The sequence below is a fragment of the Procambarus clarkii genome, chromosome 16 (genome assembly GCF_040958095.1).
Source record: "Procambarus clarkii isolate CNS0578487 chromosome 16, FALCON_Pclarkii_2.0, whole genome shotgun sequence".
NCBI lineage: Eukaryota > Metazoa > Arthropoda > Malacostraca > Decapoda > Cambaridae > Procambarus > Procambarus clarkii.
Window position 1 is genome coordinate 22,821,591 of NC_091165.1, and position 19,013 is coordinate 22,840,603.

Below are 19,013 nucleotides of genomic sequence, written 5' to 3' on the forward strand. Positions count from 1 at the left end.
GAACCTTGGGGAGGGGGAGGGGGAGGGGGGGGAGAAAAAGAGATGTGATGATTCAATTCATCGCTCGAAACGTGCAGGTGCCACGAAGCAGCTCGAAGTATAGAGTATTTGGTATAGAGGCACATGTAGAGGCACAAGAGGGAGCCAGAAATGAGTATACCGGTGTCAGGAGGAAAGGTGAGGAGTAACAACCACTACTACCCCCCTCTTCCCTCCCCTACCACCACTACCACCACCCTGCCACCACCACCACAACTGCCAAGACAATCACAACTACCACCACCACCACCACAATTATCATAACTGCTACCACAAGTATCACCACTACACCCAACCACCACTACCAACCCAACCATCTCCACAATCACCTTTACCACTATCCCCCTACCACCCCCACCACTACCACCACCCTCCAAACACCATCCAACACACTTCTAAGTATTCCTTTCTCTTCATAAACTAATTCTTCTTTCCCAGAGCTCCGATTTAGGAGTCGAGGTTTCACGGGCTAATTAACTTACATATAATTAAGTCCCCCCCCACTCAGTCGTGTTCATTATTCTTGAGGGAAAAGTCTTGAAAAGGGCGCCAGTGTGAGAGGACCCTGACCAGTGAGTTGCCACGGAGACGGAGTTTGTGAGTCTGTGAGTTTATGAGTTTGTGAGATGTATTTAAACAGCGTTATTATAGCGTAAATAAACATCATTGGGATTATATATATATATATATATATATATATATATATATATATATATATATATATATATATATATATATATATATATATATATATATATATATATATATATATATATATAAAAGCACAATGTGGTCAATATTTTAAATGTTCTTACAACATTCCTCTATTTTGCACAAACAAGATAACGTAAATGTTAGGGATTGGCAAATGGTAATCTGCTTGCTTGATGAGGTGTTCACTTGAGACAGTTAAGCAAGTCCCAGCTGTGTCTGGGTACAAGTGACAGGATGAACAACCCAGCGGGTTTTCTTCTTGTGTGTTCACTCACAGGATGAGTGGCGCTGCCCAATAAACTCGCTTCGGGGCAAAACTAACTCTCTCTCTCTCTCAGAGAGAGAGAGAGAGAGAGAGAGAGAGAGAGAGAGAGAGAGAGAGAGAGAGAGAGAGAGAGAGAGAGAGAGAGAGAGAGAGAGAGAGAGAAAGAGAGAAAGAGAGAGAGAGACTCCTGTGAGACGACTCTCTCACAGGAGTCGTCAAACTCGTGTGGATCCCCTCCCTTGTTGGAACCTGTGGAAATGAACGAGCAGATATTGAGGGCGCTGATGGAGACTATATTGAATACTTCATACTCAAGACTTTCTTGGAGGTATCATCAGGCAACATCACCGTGACAAGGTAACTGAGGAAAGGAGGATAGAAGAACAAATCAGCCAATCTGTACGCTGGTACAAGGTGGTTACAGCTGCCAATCCCAATCATTATCGACGAGGAGGAGGTGGCCGCCAGAGAGAATCAGCAATAGCAAAAATTCGTCTTGGATACAAATATTCATGGAGACTGGGGATGGAAACAACAGCTGAGCAGCGAAGTTGCAGAATCTGTGTTGTGAGTGATGGACACCTCCTTGATTACTACCTGAGAGAATCTAAACATGTAAGAGTCATTAGAAATCGGTGTAGAATAATAAACCCCAACACTTTCTTTGAGTTATGAAAACACTGTCAAGTATAGATCCTGTTGATCTATATTTGAACACGAAGGACCAATTTACCTATGGTGACCAATGCCACAAACTAGTTGGGCTCTTGTACCGCCCCTTGTGGTACCTCACTCCTTATCTCTCTGGCATCTCTTCTACCACTGCAATCCTTTGTCTCCCTGAGAGGTATTCTCTCACCCATTCTCCCAGATTTACTAACCAGCTTCTCTAGTGTGGGAAGGAGTCTCTCTGGCGTGGGACAATGTCAAATGCTTTCTGACAATCAAACAACATGAAATTAAATTTTTAAATTTTGCCCCGAGGGGCGAGTTTATTGGACATGAAATCTGTTCTTCCTTTACTCTCCTATATGATTTCTTGCATTTTTTTATAGAATTTCAATCAATTTGTTTGGAGACAAAACATAGAAGCTGTAAAGACTTTTACGAGCCTGCTTGATTGGACTGATTGTTAGTGATAGGGGGTCGATACTTTAGTGGTTCTTTACTTGGCTCTTTCATCATAGTAGCCCATCATTATCAGCAACCTTTCAACATTTCTGAAATGCTGAACATTGTTCCAGAGCGGTGTGTAATTACCTAAGTGTAGTTACAGGATGAGAGCTACGCTAGTGGTGTCCAGTCTTCCCAGCACTCTTTGTCGTATAACTCTTTGACACTACTGACGGTTTTGGCCTCCACCACCACCTCACTTAGCTGGTTCCAACCGTCTACCACTCTGTTTGCAGTGTGTGTGTGTGTGTGTGTGTGTGTGTGTGTGTGTGTGTGTGTGTGTGTGTGTGTGTGTGTGTGTGTGTGTGTGTGTGTGTGTGTGTGTGTGTGTGTTTTGGGGGGAGGGGGAAGGGGGGGCGGGTGCGTTTGTAAGTAACTCTGGTCGACATGATGTAAAGAGTCCATAACTGTTTGGCACCGTGTGGGCAGCCTCGCTCCGTCAGGCTCGGTGTCACCTTACTCAAGTGCCACCCTGGCACTCTGGTTCCCCCCCCCCCACCCTTCCCAACAACCTCTCCTTCCCCAGCCCTCCCCTCACTCCCTCCTTTCTCACACTCCCCCTTACGAACGTATAATTCCCCTCCCCCCTCGCTCTCCCACCCCACGTCGTATGTTGCTTGAGGAGTTGGAGTGTGTTGGAGGCAACGGCGTATGTTGCAAGGATCCTCATATGTTGCAAGGAACCTCACACAGGGTACTCCATACTTGCCTCCCTAGCGCGCTCTCTCTCTCTCTCTCTCTCTCTCTCTCTCTCTCTCTCTCTCTCTCTCTCTCTCTCTCTCTCTCTCTCTCTCTCTCTCTCTCTCTCTCTCTCTCTCTCTCTCTCTCTCTCTCTCTCTCTCTCTCTCTCTCTCTCTCTCTCTCTCTCTCTCTCTCTCTCTCTCTCTCTCTCTCTCACCCTCTCTCTCACCTCTCATGCACTGTCTCATCTGTCTCATTTTCCTCCAGAGACATCCCTCAGATCTCCACATACCAACAATCTTCGAGGACAGAAATGTCTTAAACAGGAAGTTAAATCACAATGAATAATGCGTCTCTCGAGAAAAAGAGTGATTTCTAAGCGGATCAATTCCGCTTCAATCACCGCTTCAATCTGTAGCTTGACTTCACTTATTGTCGCCCGAAGAATCTGCGTCACACGCCTGCTGGGAAGAGGCACTTGACGCTTGGCTCTTGTTGAATATATTGCGGCTCCTGTGTATCTCCCGCTCTTCTAATGTTTACCAGTTATCAAGTTCGGATACGAGGTGAGAAATTTTTTTTGTCGTCGTGAATGAACGCGCTGGGAATATTCCGTTCGTGGTTAATGTTTCCTATTTGGCTGTTGTGTATTGATGTCTCGTGATATTTGCCTCGTAGTGCTTGCGGCGGTTGAGCTCTGGCTCTTTGGTCCCGCCTCTCAAGTGTCAATTGAGCTTACTGGGCTCTATCGTATCTACATTTGAAACTGTGTATGGCGTCAGCCTCTACCACATCACTGCTTAATGCATTCCATTTGTTAACCACTCTGGCACTGAAAAAATCCTTTCTAATGTCTCTGTGGCTCATTTGGGTACTCAGTTTCCACCTGTGTCCCCTTGTTCGTGTTCCACCCGTGGTGAAAGAGTTTGTCTTTGTCCTCCCTGTCAATTCCCCTGAGAATTTTGTAGGAGGTTATCATGTCTCCCCTTACTCTTCTGTTTTCCAGGCTTCACTGTGTGTGTGTATATGTGCTTGTGTGCGTTCATTTGTATGTGTGCGCGTACGTGCGTGTGTGTATTTACATACACAAACACACACCCATATATATATATATATATATATATATATATATATATATATATATATATATATATATATATATATATAATATTCAGTAATATAATTAAAATGCATTAAATCCCTAAAACTTTAAAGGGACACGGTTATATCTTTCTAAAATGGAAAGTATAATTAAAATTTGTCGGCTATTCAAAGTGTAGCGAAAGTGGACTGAATAACTTTTGGGCAAATTCACTGTGCGTGTGTGGCCCTCGTCAGCTGCTAAATGAGGTGGGCGACGAAGGGTTGACCTTGAATTGGGCGGCGAAGGGTTGACCTGAGCGGCGAAGGGTCGTCCTTAGAGCCACCCCCATCTGCCCCATAGATATAACCGTGCGATTTTCGCAGTTAGCGGCTAAAAATCGGGCGATTTTTGCCGCTAACGGCCGAAAACCGCGCTATTTTCGACGCTAGCGGCCAGAAACCATACGATTTTCGCCGCTAGCGGCCAAAAATCGTGCAATTTCCAGCCTTCTACCCTCTGGACCATTGGTATACCAGCCTTCTACCCTCTGGACCATTGGTATACCAGCCTTCTACCCTCTGGACCATTGTTATACCAGCCTCCTACCCTCTGAACCATTGTTATACCAGCCTCCTACCCTCTGGACCATTGGTATACCAGCCTTCTACCCTCTGGACCATTGGTATACCAGCCTTCTACCCTCTGGACCATTGTTATACCAGCCTCCTACCCTCTGGACCATTGTTATACCAGCCTCCTACCCTCTGGACCATTGGTATACCAGCCTCCTACCCTCTGGACCATTGGTATACCAGCCTTCTACCCTCTGGACCATTGTTATACCAGCCTCCTACCCTCTGGACCATTGTTATACCAGCCTCCTACCCTCTGGACCATTGGTATACCAGCCTCCTACCCTCTGGACCATTGGTATACCAGCCTTCTACCAGATTGCCAGTTATGCCCCTTATGTGTAGCGGAAGCGTGTTGAAGTCTGGTCAACCAGACTCGGACATGAAAGATCTAGCAAACTGGTTCTCCTCGCGTGTCAGTCTAGAGCGTCATCACCACGTGTCTCTTGTTGTACCAGGTAGCGTTGCTAATTTCCTCAGGTTGTCACAGGTTACCTACAGGAATTATACGCCGCAACAAATGCAATAACATCCTTATAACAGATGTGGTATGAATGACAGAGATTGTTATTCAATTATTTTGAGAGGTTTAACCTTTTTTGGATGTTCTTCCGCCTCATAACCAGGTTAAAATTAACTAATGTTATCAGGCTTTCTAATAGAGAAAATTAGTTCAAACCGGGAAACAAGGTGCTCCCCATAATTGGTGAGGTCACTGTAGCAGATTGACTACGGGATGACTCGGGGGTTTGTAAGTATTGACAGCAGACAGTACTACCCGTTGTGCGTATCTGTATCACAGTGGTGCTCTCCCTCCTTCCCTCCTCCCTCCTTCCCTCCTCCCTCCTTCCCGAGGGAGTCGGTCGGCCGAGCAGACAGCACGCTGGACTTGTGATCCTGTGGTCCTGGGTTCGATCCCGGGCGCCGGCGAGAAACAATGGGCAGAGTTTCTTTCACCCTATGCCCCTGTTACCTAGCAGTAAATAGTTATCTGGGTGCTAGTCAGCTGTCCCGGGCTGCTTCCTGGGGGTGGAGGCCTGGTCAAGGACCGGGCCGCGGGGACACTAAAGCCCCGAAATCATCTCAAGATAACCTCAAGATATTCCCTGATCAAGTGACGCCACTAGTTAGTTAAATTTTCTGCCTTTTAGTAACAATTGGAGGAAGACCATAGTTTTATGGTTCATTTTTTTTAGATCCAGTCATAGAGAATAATTTTTTAGCAATTTTAATCCCTGGACTGGTGTTTTAAATGATGGATTAGTATTTAATGGTGTATATTCTGGTGACGGGGCAATAATATCCCGTTTTTCTCGGGGAAAATTCCACAATTCTAATTTTCTTTGCATGAGTAAATATAATACATTTGTGTTAATTTGTTAGAACAAATTGAGCGGCACTATTATCTGCATATTGTATTGAAAGTTAGTACAGTAAATGGTGTTGCTATTTACGACAAGTACACAGAAATTGCTCATTTAAAAAAGGTGCTTCAATTTAAAATCAAATTTTAGTATAGAGAAATTGCTCATTTAAATAAGGGGCTTTGCCTTATATGTGACTCATTCTGAGTGAATATCAGCAAGGGTCTTTGTGGTTCATCATTACCCCGTCACTCTTGTGAGTCCCATGATAGATGAATATGATGTCTGCCACAATCACAAACTTCACCGTGCTTCCTGAGTCTTTGTGGTTCATCATTACCCCGTCACTCTTGTGAGTCTCATGATAGATGAATATGATGTCTGCCACAATCACAAACTTCACCGTGCTTCCTGACACAAATTATATCTGGCTGGGTGTGAAGAGTCACAAAGTGTGTTGTTTCAGATGCAGCGACTCGACCTAACTGAGGACGACCTTCAGCGAGAGCACCAGCGACAGGTACAAAAGCGAAGACAAGCAGCCAAAGATGCAACAGCAAATGGCAGATAAAATGTTACTTTGGATGAATAATGTTAATTATGATACAAGCTTTTATACTTGAATCCAGTTGGTGGACCGAGCTCATAGTTGTCCCTAGTGTATGGTAACTCACAAGGTGGACCGAGCTTATAGTTGTCCCTAGTGTATGGTAACTCACAAGGTGGACCAGAGTTCACAGTTCCCAGTGTATGGTAACTCACAAGTTGGACTGAGCTCACAGTTGTCCCTAGTGTATGGTAACTCACAAGGTGGACCAGAGCTCATAGTTGTCCCTAGTGTATGGTAACTCACAAGGTGGACCAGAGCTCATAGTTGTTCCCTAGTGTATGGTAACTCACAAGGTGGACCAGAGCCCATGTTATCCCCTAGTTTATGGCAACTGACAACCATTGTGGTATGGTATTAGTATGGTGGTGTTAGTTGTTTTCAATATTATTCTCCATAAATGTTTTGTATAATTGATTAAGAATCCACTATTTACGTGTCATGAACTCTTACTTCTAGAGAGAGAGAGAGAGAGAGAGAGAGAGAGAGAGAGAGAGAGAGAGAGAGAGAGAGAGAGAGAGAGAGAGAGAGAGATAGAGAGAGAGAGAGAGAGAGAGAGAGAGAGAGAGAGAGAGAGAGAGAGAGAGAGAGAGAGAGAGAGACGGTTTCCAGGTACGCACTGCAACAGAGGGTGAATGAGAGTATCTATATGCTAATTTAATCTCACCTGATTTCCGCAGATGGCGGCCTTTAAGGCTGGGAGCATTTTTACCTTGTACACATATGAATTTAAATTTAACAAAGATTGGAGTTCATTTTCTTTCCTCCTGCTCATTTCCCCTTACATTTCCCCTTTTCATTTATGCGTGCATGTGTCTATGGACATATTCTGGCTAATTTGAATGCACGGAATTAGTTAAACCAACTACCCGCTCACCTTCATAGTTTGATGTAATGGAAGTAGCAGCATCAGATAAAGCAGCAGGGTAAGTAATATTAGTACTGTCGCTAACAGTAGCAGCAGCAGCAGGAGCAGACGGAGCAGCAGCAGCAGCAGCAGAAGCAGCAGCAGCAGCAGCAGGAAGGTGAATGAAGGAGTGATGGAGAAATTGAAGTGTTTATTGAAGTGACATCTATTGAGGGGTTGAGAAGTCTATTGAGGGGTTGAGAGGTCTATTTGAGGGGTTGAGAGGTCTATTGAGGGGTTGAGAGGTCTATTGAGGGGTTGAGAGGTCTATTGAGGGGTTGAGAGGTCTATTGAGGGGTTGAGAAGTCTATTGAGGGGTTGAGAGGTCTATTTGAGGGGTTGAGAGGTCTATTGAGGGGTTGAGAGGTCTATTGAGGGGTTGAGAGGTCTATTGAGGGGTTGAGAGGTCTATTGAGGGGTTGAGAGGTCTATTTGAGGGGTTGAGAGGTCTGTTGAGGGGTTGAGAGGTCTATTGAGGGGTTGAGAGGTCTATTGAGGGGTTGAGAGGTCTATTTGAGGGGCTGAGAGGTCTATTGAGGGGTTGAGAAGTCTATTGAGGGGTTGAGAAGTCTATTGAGGGGTTGAGAGGTCTATTGAGGGGTTGAGAGGTCTATTGAGGGGTTGAGAGGTCTATTGAGGGGTTGAGAGGTCTATAGAGGGGTTGAGAGGTCTATTGAGGGATTGAGAGGTCTATTGAGGGGTTGAGAGGTCTATTGAGGGGTTGAGAGGTCTATTGAGGGATTGAGAGGTCTATTGAGGGGTTGAGAGGTCTATAGAGGGGTTGAGAGGTCTATTGAGGGGTTGAGAGGTCTATTGAGGGGTTGAGAGGTCTATTGAGGGGTTGAGAGGTCTATTGAGGGGTTGAAAAGTCTATTGAGGAGTTGAGAGGTCTATTGAGAGGTTGAGAGATCTATTGAGGGGTTGAGAGGTATATTGAGGGGTTGAGAAGTCTATTTGAGGGGCTGAGAGGTCTATTGAGGGGTTGAGAAGTCTATTGAGGGGTTGAGAAGTCTATTGAGGGTTTGAGAAGTCTATTGAGGGGTTGAGAAGTCTATTGAGGGGTTGAGAAGTCTATTTGAGGGGTTGAGGAGTCTATTGAGGGGTTGAGGAGTCTATTGAGGGGTTGAGAAGTCTATTGAAGAGTGTGAGGTTTATTTAAGTGGGTGTGAGGACTACTGAAGGGAGTGAGAGGTCTATTGAGATTTAATTCCATTAACATAGACTCGTTGCTTCAGTAATTTTAGGTCTTGTCCTGATTTATCTTTGATGCAAAGTTCAGTGATTAGGAGGTGGTACTGTGACATAATTAACTGTGCTTGCCCAGGACAGTCTCAGCTCTTGGGTCCCACCTCTCGACCACGACTCGACTGTCGTGAAATAGGTTTCCGAATCCTCTGGTCGGTCGTTCTTGTATTTGGAACCGCGTATGGAGTTCGCTGTCACTGCTTCACATCCTCGTCCTCCAAAAATGGGGAGGTAAATGTAACAGCCCTATAAGTACAATTATGTACTATGTTCGACAGTAAGGAAATGTACTTATTACACTTAGTATTAAACCGTACTGTCAATTCACAGGATGGGTTGCACATACTAGCTGACCCTCTCGTTTTTTTTATCTCAAAATACTCCAACACACGTTAAACATCATGTTTAGGAAATGTATATGTTTATCTCTCAGAATGTTTGGTAATATGTTTATTGTTTGTGATGTGTGTCTATGTATGTATTAACACGATGTACTGAACGGGGTGAGAATAGCTTGAGCTACCTCATCCCTTTGTGTGTATTTTACCTCAATAAACTTATTTCAATTTCAATTTCAATCATCATGTTTTGAAGAATTGCCAAAAACATTTTTATTTGCGACAAAAACTAAATTTTGCGCCCACTATTGTTGAGAGTTAAACGCATTGCGGGGTTACAAGAGGTTCTTTTTGGTCTGTATTCTGCTGTAGTGGATAATGATACCACAACAAAATTTACTTCAGTCAATCCGCCAAAGAGAAAACAATAGCTCGGACTACGTTGTATTGGATAATTAGCTTCCAGTGCTAGAGGGTAAATTCTCTTTCAGCGGTGTGCAATTAGGTTTGGGTGAGTGTGTGTGTGTGTGTGTGTGTGTGTGTGTGTGTGTGTGTGTGTGTGTGTGTGTGTGTGTGTGTGTGTGTGTGTGTGTGTGTGTGTGTGTGTGTGTGTGTGTGTGTCTTCCTCTTGTCTGCCTGCTCTTAACTAGAAGAATATGAACAGTCAAAGGAAAAGTTAATATCGATGGATTCATTAAATTAATATTTTTGGAGATGAATGCGTTTTTTGTTGTCCAGAAAATTTGCTAAAAAAAACACATGCACGCACACGCGCAACACATGCACGCACACACACACACACACACACACACAAACAGCTTCTCCGTCACCGCCATTAGCCGTAATGGTTGGCAGACATTGATTGCCGGGGAATCGAGAGTTTGACAGTCCTCAGCTGTCTGACTCAATATTTACCCTCGTCTGCAGCGACGTCTTGTAGTTCGCAGACTTCAACGAGGCGCTTTCATCCGGAGGCTCTCTTGCTCGTCTGGATCTCTTAGTACACAATGGGTGAGTTCGCTGGGCTCCCCGGTAGCCGCTGACGAAGGCTCCTCCTGCGTGGAACACCAACATGATTTCGATCCAGATGCTATTTTCAGGAATTTGTGGGGGAGAGAGATGTTGGGAGCGTTGTCCTAAGATTTTTTATCCGCAATTGTTTACATAAGACTTTTTTCTTTCATTTTGCGTGGTGGCGGTTGTGTGGTGGTGGTGGTTGTTATAGATTCAGCTACTCGGAACAAGTTCCAAGTAGCACGGGCTATGGTGAGCCCGTAGTGGACTTACCTGGCACAGGAGCGGTGCTGAATCTGCGGGTGGTGGTTGTGTTGGGTGATGGTTGTAGTGGTGTGAGGTGGTGGTGGTGGATGTGTGGGGGGGTGGTAACGAGGGATTTAAATTCCGCTTCGTTCAGTTATTTAATAGTTTTGAGTAAGATTATTTGTATTCTTAAAGGTCTTACAATTACACTTCACACCAGGAACAGCTATTTTAAAAGAATTAAATTTATTTAGCTCGAAACCGTAATAAAGTTATATTTAGGATATTTTTTATTAATCTTGCTGATGTTGGAATCGTGTTGACGTCAGTGTATACCGTCTGGGCTGACGTCACTGTATACCGTCTGGGCTGACGTCACTGTATACCGTCTGGGCTGACGTCACTGTATACCGTCTGGGCTGACGTCACTGTATACCGTCTGGGCTGACGTCACTGTATACCGTCTGGGCTGACGTCACTGTATACCGTCTGGGCTGACGTCACTGTATACCGTCTGGGCTGACGTCACTGTATACCGTCTGGGCTGACGTCCCTGTATACCGTCTGGGCTGACGTCACTGTATACCGTCTGGGCTGACGTCACTGTATACCGTCTGGGCTGACGTCACTGTATACCGTCTGGGCTGACGTCACTGTATACCGTCTGGGCTGACGTCACTGTATACCGTCTGGGCTGACGTCACTGTATACCGTCTGGGCTGACGTCACTGTATACCGTCTGGGCTGACGTCACTGTATACCGTCTGGGCTGACGTCATTATCAGTTGGCAAGGCTTCAAGAACGCCTGAGAGAGTGCTTGGAGGCTGTTGGCTGTTTGGGGGACTGTTCTTGCCAATTGTTATCTATATATATATATATATATATATATATATATATATATATATATATATATATATATATATATATATATATATATATATATATATATATATATATATATATATATATATATATATATATATATATATATATATATATATATATATAGTATTAGGGGGGTACCACCTCTGGTGCAATTATAGGGACCCACAGCCTCAGAGAAGGGAACACAGAGCATTCAGGGAAAAACTTGCCATTTAACTCTGAATGCGTAAGAGTGTTCGCTTCTCCTACCACCCCCCTTTTTTATACAGTATTTGTAATGCATTCATGACCATTCAAGATCTCGCGAACGAATATCTTTATATTATCTTAGCTGTTGTTAGCATCAGAGAAACATTTCTCTCTTCGAATGATCTCTCAAGTCTAGAGACAGTTTACAAATCCCTGGACAGTAGACAGGCAACAAGCCAGGATTCAAGACTGGCTTGCTTGACTGGCACGTGGCACTAAACAGAGAACTGGTCTGTTGAGCCGGTCTATCCTGACTGTATGAGTGAAGTGCGGGTTCCTCTAGGCTCGGTTCACGCCTCTTCCTCTTCACAGTCAATATAAATGGTGTCTTATGATCATTAACTTCACAATACTCGTATTGGCTGATGAAGATCAATCCATCACAAGAGCTTGCAGGGGCATGTGTATACCCTGAAGGTGGTGTAGATGTTTGGAGTGAATGTTTGGTCGTGTATAACATCTTGAAGTGTGTCTGGGGAAACTCTCAGATGATACAACATGGAGAAGAGCTGCTACTACATCTGAGACGGGTCGCTGAAGTAATCGTGGTGAGGGCCAATACGTTATCTGTTGTGTAAGTAAACGTTTCACAATGTCACCTGTGCCACTTCACTCTTTCGTCCTCATTGTCTTGTGTAGTCTGCCTGGTTCTCGAGGTGCTTTCTCATAATTAACCCTGCAAAATGTTTCCCCTCACTTTCCTCATCTCCCTTCCTCATTTGTACATTGTTTTTCTTGTTTTGTCTCTCGTCGGTTCTTTTTTGTTACTTCCACCTTTCTTTCATCGGTTCATTATGTCTCTCCTTTTCTTCGTTCGCTCTATCTCGCTTTCTCTCTCTCTCTCTCTCTCTCTCTCTCTCTCTCTCTCTCTCTCTCTCTCTCTCTCTCTCTCTCTCTCTCTCTCTCTCTCTCTCTCTCTCTCTCTCTCTCTCTCTCTCTCTCTCTCTCTCTCCCACCCAGTTCTCTCCCCCCCCCCCCTCACACCTCCAGTGCCATTAGGTGTGAGAGGCAGAAATAAGGCCGCGGGTGTTCTTGTCCAGTGTGGCGCCGCAACAGATGGCTGCCGTTTGTGGGCCATTTTCCCCAAGTTTCCTGCCCAGGTGACTTGAAGGATGCCCGACCTTTTTGTCCAATTTTTGGCGATTTATGCGATTTTTGGTTTTGTTTGAACGGCGATTTATTCCAGTGGACGATAAGTTATCTTTCAGGTTCACTTTGTGGCTCATTTCCTCAAATATTCTGCCGCTGTGACTCGAAATCTTAAGTATTTTGCTGACTGATTTGATTCTCTTGGTTAAATGAAGCTGCCTAGTATAACACATGTCAGACCAGTCCAGCAGTATGCAGCGCCAGCCTGGAGTTCAAATCTAGTCAAGTACATGACGAAGTTGGAGAATTATGGTTCATAGGTACGTCAGCAGATTTGTCTCAGAACTACGAGGAAAGATTACGTGAATTGAACCTCTCGTCGCTGGAAGACACAAGAGTTAGAAGAGACATGATTACCACATACAAAATTCTTTAGGGGGAATTGACAGGTTGAATAAAGGACTATTTAGCACAAATGATGCTCCCACACGTGGAAGCTGAGTACCCAAATGAGCCACAGAAACATTTGAAAGAATTGTTTACTGTGAGAGTAGTTAACAAATAGAATGCATTAGGCAGTGATGTGGTGGAGGCAGACTCCATATACAGTTTTAAATGTAGATATGATAGAGTTCAATAGAATCAGGAACCTGTACATCAGCTGATTGATGATTGAGAACTGGGACCCAATAGTCGAAGCTCAACTGCTGCAAGCACAATTAGGTGAGTACCTAGTTAACATACACGTACATGTGCCTGAGTATATACGTACATGCATGTGTATATAAATGTATGTATGCATGCATTAATTCATGCGTACACGCACCCGTTTTTGTCATTCATATATACATCAATGCACGCATACAAATGTATACCACACAAAAGTTGAGTAGGCCTATAAGACACAACAAACTCTGAAACGTGTACCTTTGAGTTGTTCAACAAACTCTGAAACGTGTACCTTTGAGTTGGTCAACAAACTTTGAAACCTGTACCTTTGAGTTGGTCAACAAACTTTGAAACCTGTACCTTTGAGTTGGTCAACAAACTCTGAAACCTGTACCTTTGGGTTGGTCAACAAACTTTGAAACCTGTACCTTTGAGTTGTTCAACAAACTCTGAAACGTGTACCTTTGAGTTGGTCAACAAACTCTGAAACGTGTACCTTTGAGTTGGTCAACAAACTCTGAAACGTGTACCTTTGAGTTGGTCAACAAACTCTGAAACCTGTACCTTTGAGTTGGTCAACAAACTTTGAAACGTGTACCTTTGAGTTGGTCAACAAACTTTGAAACGTGTACCTTTGGGTTGGTCAACAAACTTTGAAACGTGTACCTTTGAGTTGGTCAACAAACTTTGAAACGTGTACCTTTGGGTTGGTCAACAAACTTTGAAATATGTACCTTTGAGTTGGTCAACAAACTCTGAAACGTGTACCTTTGAGTAGGCCAACAAACTCTGAAACGTGTACCTTTGAGTAGGCCAACAAACTGTGAAACGTGTACCTTTGAGTAGGCCAACAAACTCTGAAACGTGTACCTTTGAGTAGGCCAACAAACTCTGAAACGTGTACCTTTGAGTAGGCCAACAAACTCTGAAACGTGTACCTTTGAGTAGGCCAACAAACTCTGAAACGTGTACCTTTGAGTAGGCCAACAAACTCTGAAACGTGTACCTTTGAGTAGGCCAACAAACTCTGAAACGTGTACCTTTGGGTTGGTCAAGCAGCCTCCTTAAATGTTTTATGACGTTCCGGTCAGTACCGATTAGCGACGGAGCCGTGGCGGCGCGCGCTGTGGGAGGGAGGAGATGGGAGAGGCGTATGGAAGTTGGGTGATGAGGGGTGGGGGGGGGGAGAGATTCAGAGGACAGTGGGGGGAAGAGTAGCAAATGGTTGGGGAAGTGAGACGAATAGGAGATAAAGGAGGAGGAGAAGAAGAGGGTTGAGGGAATTAAAGCAGGTGATGGGAGAGAGAGGGATACGCAAAAGGGAGAGTAGAAAAAGGGAAAGACTAGGGAATAAGGAAAGAGAGGATTATGGAAGAGGGAGAATCATGGAACGGTGGGGATGGGGGAAAGGGAAGGAGGCAGCTTGAGAAGGGATTAGGCGGAGGAGGAGAAGAAGGAAGAGGATGAATAGAAAGATAATTAAACGAAGAAAGGAGAGGAAATGAGCCGAACATCGACAAATACGTTACAGTCAACTTTACGTAGTTAAAAGAAAGAGGACGAGAAAACATTAGATAATAGGAACAATGGGTGCCAAAGGGAGAGAGAGGGAGAGAGAGAGAGAGAGGATAAAGAGCAACAGAGAGCACAGAAATAAAACGAAAAGGGAGGTGGTGGGGGGAAGAAATAATAGGGATGATACCATAAGCCTGAGGCTAGAGGCGTTAGTGAGGGTTATCTTGAGATGATTTCGGGGCTTTAGTGTCCCCGCGGCCCGGTCCTCGACCAGGCCTCCACCCCCAGGAAGCAGCCCGTGACAGCTGACTAACTCCCAGGTACCTATTTACTGCTAGGTAACAGGGGCATTCAGGGTGAAAGAAACTTTGCCCATTTGTTTCTGCCTCGTGCGGGAATCGAACCCGCGCCACAGAATTACGAGTCCTGCGCGCTATCCACCAGGCTACGAGGCCCCTAAGCCGTGTGCGGTTGAGCGAAGCAGTAAAATTCGGTTACCGCTGGCCAGTATCCGGAAACCAGCAAGTGGCCGGGTTGAGCTGCATGGGTTGAGCTCCAGCTCCCGGGTATCTCCCACACCCCATCAATAGCCTGTTGTGTGATTCTTCATTAATTTCTATGAGGTTATTTTTTGTAATGGCATTGTTTTGATGTCTCATTTAGCCCTTTTGTTTCTCTGGTCATGTTGGTCATATCCCCTTGTGTGACCTCTCCGCCAGGTCACCCTGCTTGTGTGACCCTTTGGCCAGGTCACACCCCTTGAGTCCCACAACTCAAATAGAGATTATTGCTCGGGTTCATGTATTTTATTAGGAGACGTTTCCTTAAAAGCAAAAAAGACAAATTTAATATTAATTCCGGGTCATTGTGAATTGTTCATGTGGAACAATTAGCCAGGTTAGAGCAAGGATGGAGAATAAGCCATTGTATAACCTTGGTTTTCCCCAGGCAATGTATTAAGTAAATAAGTAAATTGTTATTTTTATTTTTAAGTAAATGTTAGTTAATGACAGCTAGGAAAACTTTCTCACTTATGTAACCTGTATATAGTCTCGGAGATGAGGAGGAGCGGTCGTGGACACTGTAATTCTCTTGATATACCTCAAGATAACCTCAAGATATAACCTTCGCAGGTTATAGTTGTGTGTGTGTAAACTAAAGTCTTTGAAAATGTAATAAGTTATTACGAAACGCATTCAAGTGTTGCGTCAGTAACAGATAACCTCTGAAGATATTTTAAGTCTGGCAACATAATTGTTTCAGTGATTTATTGTTTAAAATACATTTAAGCTTGGATCTTCCGAGCACACAGATCGTAATTCGCACACACGCACAGATCACGCAAGCTCGGAGCTCTGTTTGCATTGTGTATTATTTGGAATTTGTGTTTGTTGGTGCTTATTTGACACTGTTTTACAAAGTTGTTTATGAATAACATGGTGGCCTTGGTGTTGTTCTCTTGCGATAGTTCTAGGTAGTAGACTATGAGCCATGCTGTCCGCGTATACGGATATACGTATATACGATGCTGTGATGGTCAGCCGGGTATACGGTATAGTGACCACAGTGCTACAAAGCCGCATATATGGTATCCGGCATATAGGTACTGGCCCCCAGTACCTATATGGTATAGGGTATAGTGACCACGGGCTACAAAGGCAGCTTCAATGTGGCCCTCAACTTCTCAGTTCGAATCCGTCACCCAAAGTAGATGCAAATATTGAACTTGGCTTTGAACTTGAATCAACAAATATTGAACTGTGGTCTATGAAGGTGGATAGTGTGGAGGTAAATGTCCCTGGCAACCAGCCCAAGTACAGATATCTTGTGGTTTAGGCCGGAGTGGCAGAGATTATCGAAAGCTTTTCGGGGGTCATCTCTGAGCAGTATATTATAGATTGCCCTTTTTTTCTTTTTCGCGTCATGGTATTGACTATATCAAAACTTTGTTTATAACAACTTGTATATACCGTAACGAAACTGGTTGAGCTAAACCGGTGTTCTGCAGTCTAAGTCAAACTTATAATATTTTGGCAGGATGTGAGTGACATTTATTTGATAATTTGAAAGGTGGAAAAATTGGAAAAAAAAGTGTAATTTTCCATTAAGAGATATTGGCACAATTTATATCACAAATATCACTGAAATTTCACGCTTTTGTTTTTAAGTTTTCCCAAGGATAAGAAATTACTCCGATGACTTCTTTTTCCACCTGAGTTTCTGTTATCTATTGAAATTTGACTTATTTGATGAAACATATATTTAGGTGTTTTCTTCTCGGTATAAATACACTTTAGCATTTGCGTCAGCATTCTTACAGCAAATGCAGAAGTTGCCTTAATAGCCTCTTGCAACTATTCTCTCTGTACATCCATTGAACAGTTGAACAAGATTACCTATCATGCAGTACCTGTCTTGCAATGTTCTCAGTTCAACGAACATGTTACATAATGCTCATTGATCCAATAAATCTATTATCCATTAACATAGTGTTGCGGTTTATACAATATATTCCCTCGCCTCTGAAATCTGTGAGACTGGGAGAGGAGTAGGAGAGGGGGGGGGGAGGGGAGGCAAAATCAATCACTCCGTCCCTCCAATCCCTCCCACCCTCCAATCCCTCCCTCCCGTGGCTTCCAGAAGAATTTTGAGGCAGTAAATATTTTTTTTGCGGACTACATGGGCTCGTGCCCGCAAGAATGTGGCCGTGACGGACAAATGAGTGACGTGGGGCAATTGGGCCATAAACCGGAGATAAATAGCGCCTCGCCACACCCCCAAAATGCTTGGTTTCTTGTCGACGGGCGACGAGGGGGTGGAGAACGGAAGAGGAGGAGGTGGAGAAGGAAGAGGGGCAGGAGAAGGAAGAGGAGGAGGTGGAGAAGGAAAAGGAGGAGGTGGAGAAGGAAGAGGGGGAGAAGAAGGAAGAGGAGGAGGTGGAGAACGGAAGAGGAGCAGGAGAAGGAAGAGGGGGAGGAGAAGGAAGAGGAGGAGAAGGAAGAGAAGCAGGAGAAGGAAGAGGAGGAGGAGGTGAAGAAGAAGGTGGAAAAGGAAGAATTTACGACAAAATTCCCAATATAAAATGTATGTTTTTTTAAGTCTTTAATAATAATACAAATATCTGGTCGCTTATGTTCTAGTACCCTGATGGTCGTTGATGCCCCCCAGTACCCTGATGGTCGTTGATGGCCCCCAGTACCCTGACGGTCATTGATGCCCCAGTACCCTGACGGTCATTGATGCCCCAGTACCCTGACGGTCATTGATGCCCCCAGTACCGGTCGTTGATGTCCCCAGTACCCTGCCGGTCATTGATGCCCCCAGTACCGGTCATTGATACCCCAGTACCCTGCCGGTCGTTGATGCCCCCAGTACCGGTCGTTGATGCCCCCAGTACCGGTCGTTGATGCCCCCAGTACCGGTCGTTGATGCCCCCAGTACCGGTCGTTGATGCCCCCAGTACCGGTCGTTGATGCCCCCAGTACCGGTCGTTGATGCCCCCAGTACCGGTCGTTGATGCCCCCAGTACCGGTCGTTGATGCCCCCAGTACCGGTCGTTGATGCCCCCAGTACCCTGAGGCATAAAACCCATAGCCACAAAAATGTTGACCAAAGTTGTGACCAACTGGTCGAAGAGATTCGTCCAGAGGAGACCACAGAAGATATATTTATTTACCTGCCTTCTCCTTCTCCCCCCTCCCTTCCTTCCTTCCTTCCCTTCTTCCTTCCCTTCTTCATCACACCTCCTCCCATTCCTCCTCATTATCCCCCTCTCCCCTTTCTTCATCCCTCTCTCTCTCCCTTTTTTGTATTATTCCCTCTACCTCCCCACCTCCCTTTATCATACTTTCATTTTGTTTCTTCCCATCATCACCACCACCCTTCTTTCCCTCCATCGTCATCTCCCTCTCCCCCCCTATCATTACCCCCCTTTCCCATCTCCCCATCATTCCCCTCCCTCCCTCCCTCCCTACATCGAAAAATCGCAATTCTTTTAAAAGCATCGTTCGTGTTTTCACTAGAAACTGATACGCAAACGGTAGAGGAAACAAATACATATATATATATTTTTTTTGTCCTGTTTTATGTAGAATTTATTGTTGAAGCTTTTTATGTTGTTGTTGTTACTTTTCCTGGAGGTTAAGGCCCGTCCTATAGCCTCGTGCGGGAAATTTGTAAACAAAGGAGAGTCATCTGGTGGCGGGACCACAAACTAGTACCTGTCCTTGGGGCGTTTGTAAATCCCTGTGGCTTCAGGTAGGCTTTTTCTGGTTGTCGGGAGGTGGTTTTTGTAGG